This window comes from Monodelphis domestica, chromosome 1 (genome assembly GCF_027887165.1).
Source record: "Monodelphis domestica isolate mMonDom1 chromosome 1, mMonDom1.pri, whole genome shotgun sequence".
NCBI lineage: Eukaryota > Metazoa > Chordata > Mammalia > Didelphimorphia > Didelphidae > Monodelphis > Monodelphis domestica.
The window spans coordinates 332,791,899-332,800,187 of record NC_077227.1 but is presented as its reverse complement, the minus strand read 5'-3'; the positions used below and the strand labels follow the sequence as shown (position 1 = coordinate 332,800,187).

Sequence of the window (8,289 nt, the reverse complement as noted above, 5' to 3'; positions counted from 1 at the left end):
TATATTACTATAGGACAGAGTTAGGTGGCTCAGTGAATAGAGTTCTGGGCCTAGAGTTAGGAAAATCTGAGTTCAAAACCATCCTTAGACCCTTACTACTATGTAACCCTGAGCAAATCATTTATCCTCCATTTGCTAGTGAAAAAAATGGCAAACTACCCTAGTATCTTTGCCAAGAAAAAAATCATAGACAGTATGGGGAAATGGGGTCACAAAGAGTTGGATATGACTAAGCAACAATATACAATATAATTACATATATGTTATACATATGTAGATATAGATAGAAATAGATATATACACCCTTACTGGTTAATTAAATTACAATTTTCTTTTCTATTAACAGGGCAAAGAGCTAAATGTGAGCTATTTTTGTTGCTGCATCTTCAAGTCTAGAATTTATCCTTTTCACCTTATTTTCTGTGGAATCTCATTTCACCCCTGAACTTTACTTGTTAAAAGTGAAGTTTTTGCCTGTGATCTGCCCATCTGATTGTCTGGTTCCTCCTCTCAGGACTTTATTTTAAAGAAGAGATTCATGTTTTCATTCCTTTCCATGCTATATTCATGATTGTCTTAGATTATTTTATAATCCTCCTGTTCTAAGGACCTTTGTCCTACCCGCTTTCCCCACTTCATTTTCATTTTTCCTTTATGTATTGCCTTCCCCCATTACCCTGCCTCTAAAGTTAGATTTTAGGTGATGTTTGTTTCTGTTCCATGTTTATCCTTAGTTTCCATTGTCAAAGTAATCCCCACAGGACCTGGAATTCAAGCTATAATGACCTTAGAAAAATCACTAGTCTTCTGGGGGTGGAACCAAAATGGTGAAGTGAAACAGAACTGTTCCATGTCACTATGAGAATCCTCTCTGACTAAAATTAATATATTGCCACAACTCTACGAGTAGCAATGAAATGATCCAGGACAATTCTGAAGGGCTTATGGGAAAGAATGTTATCCATATTCAGAGGAAGATCTGTGGGAGTAGAAACACAAAAGAAAAACAACTGCTTGATCACACAGCTCAATGGGGATGTGATTGGGGTTATAAAGCCTAAATTATCACCCTAGTGCAAATATCAATAACATGGAAATGGGTCTTGACCAATGACACATGTAAAACCCAGTGGAATTGTGGATTGTCTATGGAGAGGGGAGGGAAAGAACATGATTTTTGTAATCCTGGAAAAATACTCTAAATTAATCAATTAAATACAAATTTTAAAAAGTATTGCCACAAAACAAATATAGGAGTGAAAGAACCAAGAAGGAGACAGAGTGAAACAACTTTCAAGAAAAGAAAAATCTAACAGGCAGCAAACATCTGGGGTACTGGGGTTCAAGGGGTGCAGAGCCAGCAGGAGGCTGTAACAAGGAGGGAAGAGCAAGCCAAGAGCAAGCCACACACACCCCCACATCACATCTGTCACAGGTTCAGAACCTAAGTTCAAGACAACATTCATATCCTGAGATCCTGCCTGTGCAAAGAGTGGGACAAGCCAACCCACTACCTTGAAATTTCAAACCTGTGGAGAAGTCTGGAGCCCCAGCCCAGAGCAGTCTGGGCTGAAGTAGGCTGAATCTAAGCAAACCCCAAGAAGCTAGGTGTGGTACTCAAGCCTGAGGCAACTTTTTACTTTCAATTGAGATCATACCTAGAAATAGAGCTAAGCTATAGGTGATACAGGGGATAGGGAGAAGAATTATGCCTTCTGTGTCTTGTGGGAGACAAATATGTATATTTTTAATTATATCTTTTGAAATAAATATTTTTGTGTAAAAGCCAAAAAAATATTAAATTTAGATTCTCAGGGCTTAGCACACAGTGCTTAATAAATCCTTCTTGAATTGACTTGACTATCAAAACCACTGTGACATTGTGTTTCTGTCTTTTTATCCTTTTTACTATTAAACTCTAGAGAGAGTAATGTTTGCTCATTGCTTCATTTTTAATATCCATTTCATGGGTAAGAGATGTTCAGGGAAGGTCAGTTCTCTGGTGTGAGGGCTTGCTGAGCACCCTCTTTTTCCCAGGGCTACATTCCTCCTTTGATTTTCAAATGCTATCCAGCTCTTACCTGTAGCTCCAAGAAGCTAAAGGATGCACAGTAGCCATACCCCAAGTAAATTATCTTGGTAGGTAAGCTAAATCAGACAGGGTAACCTATTGGCTTCAAGTCTATTGGTGATTTAGGGCAATGTCTACTTCAGGCATGTGAAGGTTTCATCTAGTGGAATGGCCAGATAAGAATATTTTGTTCCAAAGGCCATGAAGGCCACTGAAGCATACCCTGTGGGGTGTTTAGGGCTTGACTAGACATCAAAGACAAATTTATCCACTGAATCCCAAGCAATTACTAGTCATCCTGACTTTTGTCTTGTCATTGAATTTCAAAAATTCTGGAAGAGAGAATAAGGTCAATGATTTTGCTCAGTTCTGCCTCTCTTAAATCCAATTTATGCCCAAGTCAAAAGACATTGTTCATACTATTATATCATTTATTATTTTACTATTTTACAATCATTTACTACATTATTTTACTCTTTTTTGGAAGTCCACTGGCAATAGGGGAGTGATGAAGCAGCAGGTATGGGCAGATACAATCCTGCACCCAAATGGCCCAGGGGCATAGCATTGTCCCCTTACTGGCAGAAACAGTAGGATTCAGCAGCCCCATCTGAGAAGCCTTTTTTAAGGCCTGTAGTGCCCACCTCCTGGTATGGGGAAGGGGCTAGAAAAAGTGACCTAAAATTGTCCTCTTCATTCAAACTAGCCCTGTCCTGCTTACTGTGGCAGAGATCCTAGCTTATGGTGGAAACACAAAAAAATATTCAAAATCTTTTACAAAGATGATTCCACTCACCATTGGAATACATGCATACTTATAAACAAGACAAAATCCAGTAAACTTAAAAAAACAAATAGGTATCATTTTGAAAGAACTCAGCAGGTATTAAATCCAAATAGCTGTCTTGAGTAAAAATGAAGCAAATGAAGGCCAGCTGACTAAGTTGGAGATATAGCCACATTTTTTTGGAGTGGTCACCATGGAGGGATGTCATCATGGTATAGATTTTGCAATCAAATATAAACAAATCTACAAGCTTATATAACTCTTCAAAGGAGTGAATGACAGACTAATGATAATGTGATTGCCATTTTCAGGAAAAGGTCATGCCACCATCATAAGTGTGTATGCCCTTACTACAGGGAGAGCTGACGAGATAAAAGAAAAATGTTATGAAGACTTGGACACACTCATCAACAGTGTCAAAAGATAAGCTCATAGTTTTTGGGTGACTCTAATGACAAAAGAGGCATACACTATAAATCATGGCATGGGGTCCTTGGGAGGAATGAAGTGAGAAACAGCAACAGCAATTGTCATTTATTCCTTTTTCAACTTTTTTTGGCCATTCTTTTTGCTTTTTTTGCCAAAAAGACTTTTCATCTCTTGATTTTCTAATCACCAATGTTGTCTTCCACTTACCTAAATATAATAAAACTTCATGCTTACACCCATGGAAGCAAACATTGGTATTTAATAAACTATCACTGTAAGGAGAAGAAATAGACAGGGTATCAGAATGAAGAAGGCAATTTGTGGCTCATTATGCTAGACTTATCACAGACCTATCCTTTTTGAGCTAACATTTAACAAAAGTGGCAGCCCCAGTGTAAGGCAACTACCAAAAGACCTAACATCAACAGATTGGAGTGCTTCTCCTTGCCTGAACAGTTTGTTGCTGACTTGGAGGGAAAGCTGAGTGTACACTTGGTTGGCAATAGTGAAATAGAAAAAGAATAAGTAGCTTTCATAGGTTTGGTGTATTGCACTGCATTTACTTGTCTGAGCCAGAATACTCATAAACATTAGGATTGGTTTGATGAAAATGAAGAAGAAATTCAGAAAGTACAAAAACTGAGAACTCCTAAGGATTTGTCTATCTCTAAGAAGGCAGTGCTTAACTCCAAAAGTAAAGTGCAAATGAAAATTAGAGAGATGCAGGATTTTTGGTTCAGTGGGATTGCAGGTGGAATGCAGTTTAATACTGATAACAACTCAAATCACTTTTATGATGTCCTGATGATTATTTATGGGTCAAAGACCTATGGTGCATCTCATCTACTCCATGCTAATAAAGTCACATTGGTCATTGAGAAGGACATGATCCTGGAGAGATGGGATGAACACCATAGCATTCTCAACAGACCATCACCAATCAATGCTGAAGCCATTAAGGTTTTAAATGCCACCAGGCTACTCTTGTGTGACAAAGTCCTTGGCGTCAATTCAATTCCAGCAGAGAGTAACAAGGCAAGGGATCCATTTCTCAATCAAAAGTTGACTGAAATCTTCTTAATTATATGGCAAGGGAAGGTTATCCCCCAGGAGATCAAAGATACCTCTATTGTCCATTTCTATAAAGAAAAAGAAAATAAGTTGTCCTGTGACAATCACAAAGGGGTTTCTCTCTTGGTCATTGCTGGCAATACTCTTGCTCAGGTCCTTTTTAATAGATATCCTTCACCTAGAAGATGGTCATCTACCTGAGAGTCAATGTAGCTTCAGAAAGGACTAAAGAATGGTTAATATAGTGTTTGCTGCCTGACAACTCTAGGAGAAATTCCTGAAACAGAAAAGAGGTATGTGTGCAGGATTGACCTAACCAAAGCTTTTGATACTGTTAGTTGTGAGGACTTTTGGAAGATCACAGGAAAATTTGGTTGCCTGGAGAAGTTCATCAGTATTGTATGCCAGGTCCATAATGGCATGTTTGTAAGGCTTCTGAATAATAGACAATAATCTTGGACTTTTTCAAACAACAATGCAATGAAACAATGCTCTGTGCTTGCTCACATGCTTTTTTGAATTATGTTTTCAATATTAATTTTAGATGTCCTCAATTAGGAAGAAAATAGTATCAGGGTCAGCTACTACATTGAAGATAAATTATTTAACTTTAAAAGGCTACAAACCAAAACTAAAATGTAGGGAGAGTTGGTGCATGACTTTCTATTCATAGATGATTGTGCACCCAATGAAGTCTCTGAGATTAAGATGAAACAGAATGTGGATCATTACTCTTCTGCTCATGCTAATTTTGACCTGATGCTTAACACTAAGAAAACAGTGATTCTACACTAGCTGGCATTGTATCATTCATATATGGAACCAATGGGTACAAATGGAGAAATTTTGAATGCTGTAGATGAGTTCACTTGTCTTGGCAGTATACTTTTGAGGGATGTCCATATCCCTGGATGATGAGGTTGATGCATACATTGCCAGAGCTAGCTCAGTGCTTGTGAAGCTCTAAAGAAAAGTGTGGGAGAGAAGAATTATTAGGCTGCCTATCAAACTGAAGGTTTATGAAGCTCTTGTGCTGATGTCAGTGTGGTATACCTATGAAATCTGCACAACCTACCAGCACCATGACAGGAAATTGAATTTGAATTGTCTTAGGAAGATTCTGATGGTCACCTGGCAAGACAAAGGCAAAGACAAAGACACTGAGGTCTTTTCTTAAGCTGAAATGCCAGTCATTCAAACTCTATTACAGAGAGTGTGATGCTGATAGGCAGGCCAACTTGTTCAAATGTGAAATGTATGTTTCCCTAAAAGACTATTTTACAGAGAACTCATACAAGGCAAGCACACAGTTCAAAAGAAGTAATGCAAGGACCTTCTCAAGGTTTCCCTGAAGAACTATGATATAAAAAGAGAGACATGAGAGAAACTGGCAGAGGACCAAGCAACATGGCATGCCCTCATCAAAGAAACTACTGTATTCTATGAGCAAAGCAGAATTTTAGTAGCTCAAAGGAAATGTGAAATGTCTAAATTTAGAGATATCTCTATCCCAAATGTTCATATTGGCTATTTGTGTCTGACCTGTGGGAGAGCCTTTCAAGCTCATATTGCTCTGATCAGCCACATTTGGACACACTGTACATTGACTCTGATAGAGTAATGTCATTTTGGTCCTTTTCAAATATGAAGGACAACAACCAACCACTCATTTATTCTACTTACCTTATGATCTTCTGGTTTCTGACTGACCATTATACCAAATATATTTGCTGAAGAGTATCCCACATGCATATATATATAATCTATATTTATATTCATCTATATATCCAGCTGTAATATCTCCTCTGAACTCAAGTCTGATATTTCCAATTGCCTCCAGGATTTCCTTCATTTAAATTTCCTTCAATCACCTCAAACTCAAAAATTTCTGAAACTAAATTATTCTTTTCCCTATATTATTCCAACTTCTTAACTTCCTTCTTTTTATTGAAGGCAACATCATGCTCCCAGTTACCCAGGTTACACACTTCAAGGTTTTCCTTGACTTTTTCTTTTCCTTCACATTCCACATACAATCAATAATCTATTCTGTTTTAACAAAGTCTGTGACATCTGCCCTTTTCTCTCTATTCACCATGCTAACTAATTTAGATCCTTATCACTTCTTTCCTAATCCACAAGAGTTCTTAACCCTTTTTGTTTGTGTCTTGAACTTCTTTGGCAATCTGATGAAATTTAAGTACCCCTTCACTAAATAATGTTTTTAAATAAGTAAATAAATTACACAGGATTATAAAGGAAACCATGGATATTAAAATACAATTATCAAAAACAATTTTTTAAAAGGCTTGATGCTGAGAATTCCAGGGCTCCAACTTTTTCACATATCTGGTCCCTTTTTACACAATTGTTAAAATAATCTTACTAAAGTACAAGTCTGACCATGTCCCTCCCCTCTCAAAAGACATTAGCAGTTCAACATAGAGTATAGAATGAAATATAATCTCTTCAGTTGGGTATTCAAAACCCTTTATAGACTAGTTCCAACCCAATTTTCTAGCCTAATTTCTCTGCTCGAAGTCAGCTATTCTTTGAATACTAAATATTATCTTTATCTTGAATGTCCATTAATTTGCATAAGTCATCCCCTATGCATGAAATTAACTTCTACCTCTTCCACTTTTCAAAACTCTTTTTCCTTAAAAACTCAAACTAGATATTCACTTCCCTTTTAAGGTGATCTCTCCTCATTCCTCCAATCCAAAGGGTTTTTTCCAGGTACAGGGGTCAATTAGAATGAGGCTTGGCAGAGCTGATGGTAAAATTTTCAATGTGAACATTTATATCTTGAAAACTGGCAAACTTATCAGTCAGACTTAGATTTAATATTTTGCTAATTGTCTAGACTTAAGAAATTGATGATGAGAATATTAATCTTTCAAATTAAACTTAAAAAGGTGGAAGATAATATTTTGGAGAGATTTATTCTTTCCTTCCTATGATTTTCTCTGAGCATTTGATTTGGATTTCTCTTTTACCCACCATTTTACCCTTCATTTTATTCTAGTTTTTTGAGTACACATTGTATTCTATCCAAGTAGAGTGTTAGTTGCTTTGGGATAGGGGATGAGTCATTTTTCTCTGTCTATAGTAGAACTAAATAAATATTTGTTGAATGTAACTCCCCTTCATCCATGAACTTTTCAGACAAAATTCCTTTTACCTCCTTGGAGAAACTTTCCTCATGTATCTGAGACAGATAAAACAAGCCTGGAACTATTAGAGTTCTGAAACTATCAGCACAGGAGATGGACCCAAGATCTTGTTTCAGATTTAGGAGATAGTGCCCCATCTCTTAGCTGATTATTTTCTGGACCTTTTATCTTATCTAGTCTCAACTAGCTTGTTGTTGAACAGGATGAATAATCTCAGCAGCTGGCATTAGCAAAGAACCAAAGAATCGCTGCAGCACCTTTCTCCTATTTCATCACAGCTATCTACCACAGCTACATCTCTCCTTTTATTTCCCTTAACCACCTCCAACTCCATTCTCCACAGCTCAAAGGCAGAGTGGGAGAGGCAAATAGTAAGCTGTATGTTACATTATATTTTAACATTCTATTTTCCAAGATCCATTACATCAAACCATTCTATCCTATGTCATTATCCTACCTGGTTCTGACATATTATGATTCTAAGATCCCTTCCTCTTCTAACATCCTGAGATCTCCATAAAAAGGAATGGGCCTTATTTGTTTAGATTGACAGTCTTGGCAGCCACTTGCATTTATGGCAAAAATTATGAATCTGTTCCCTTTTTTTTCAGTGCTCCCCACAAATTGCCTTCTCTGAGGAAAATTGGTGTTCAGACATTAGTAGAATTGTCCTAATATTTTCCAAATTAAAAGTGACTGAAAAGCATTCTGCAAATAAAGCACCACGTAAACACCTTCTAATAATACTGACAATT

The 8,289-nt window shown here is 37.1% G+C and overlaps 1 long non-coding RNA gene across 1 annotated transcript; it reads right to left on the bottom strand.

Moving 5' to 3' along the window:
* Positions 1-3,420: 3,420 nt before the first annotated feature.
* Positions 3,421-7,915, bottom strand: LOC130456360 (uncharacterized). The gene is made up of 2 exons (XR_008915106.1): positions 7,543-7,915; positions 3,421-4,426 (listed from the first exon to the last, which is right to left on the bottom strand). It is a non-coding gene; the product is annotated as an uncharacterized LOC130456360 (long non-coding RNA).
* Between the last annotated feature and the right edge of the window lie 374 nt (positions 7,916-8,289).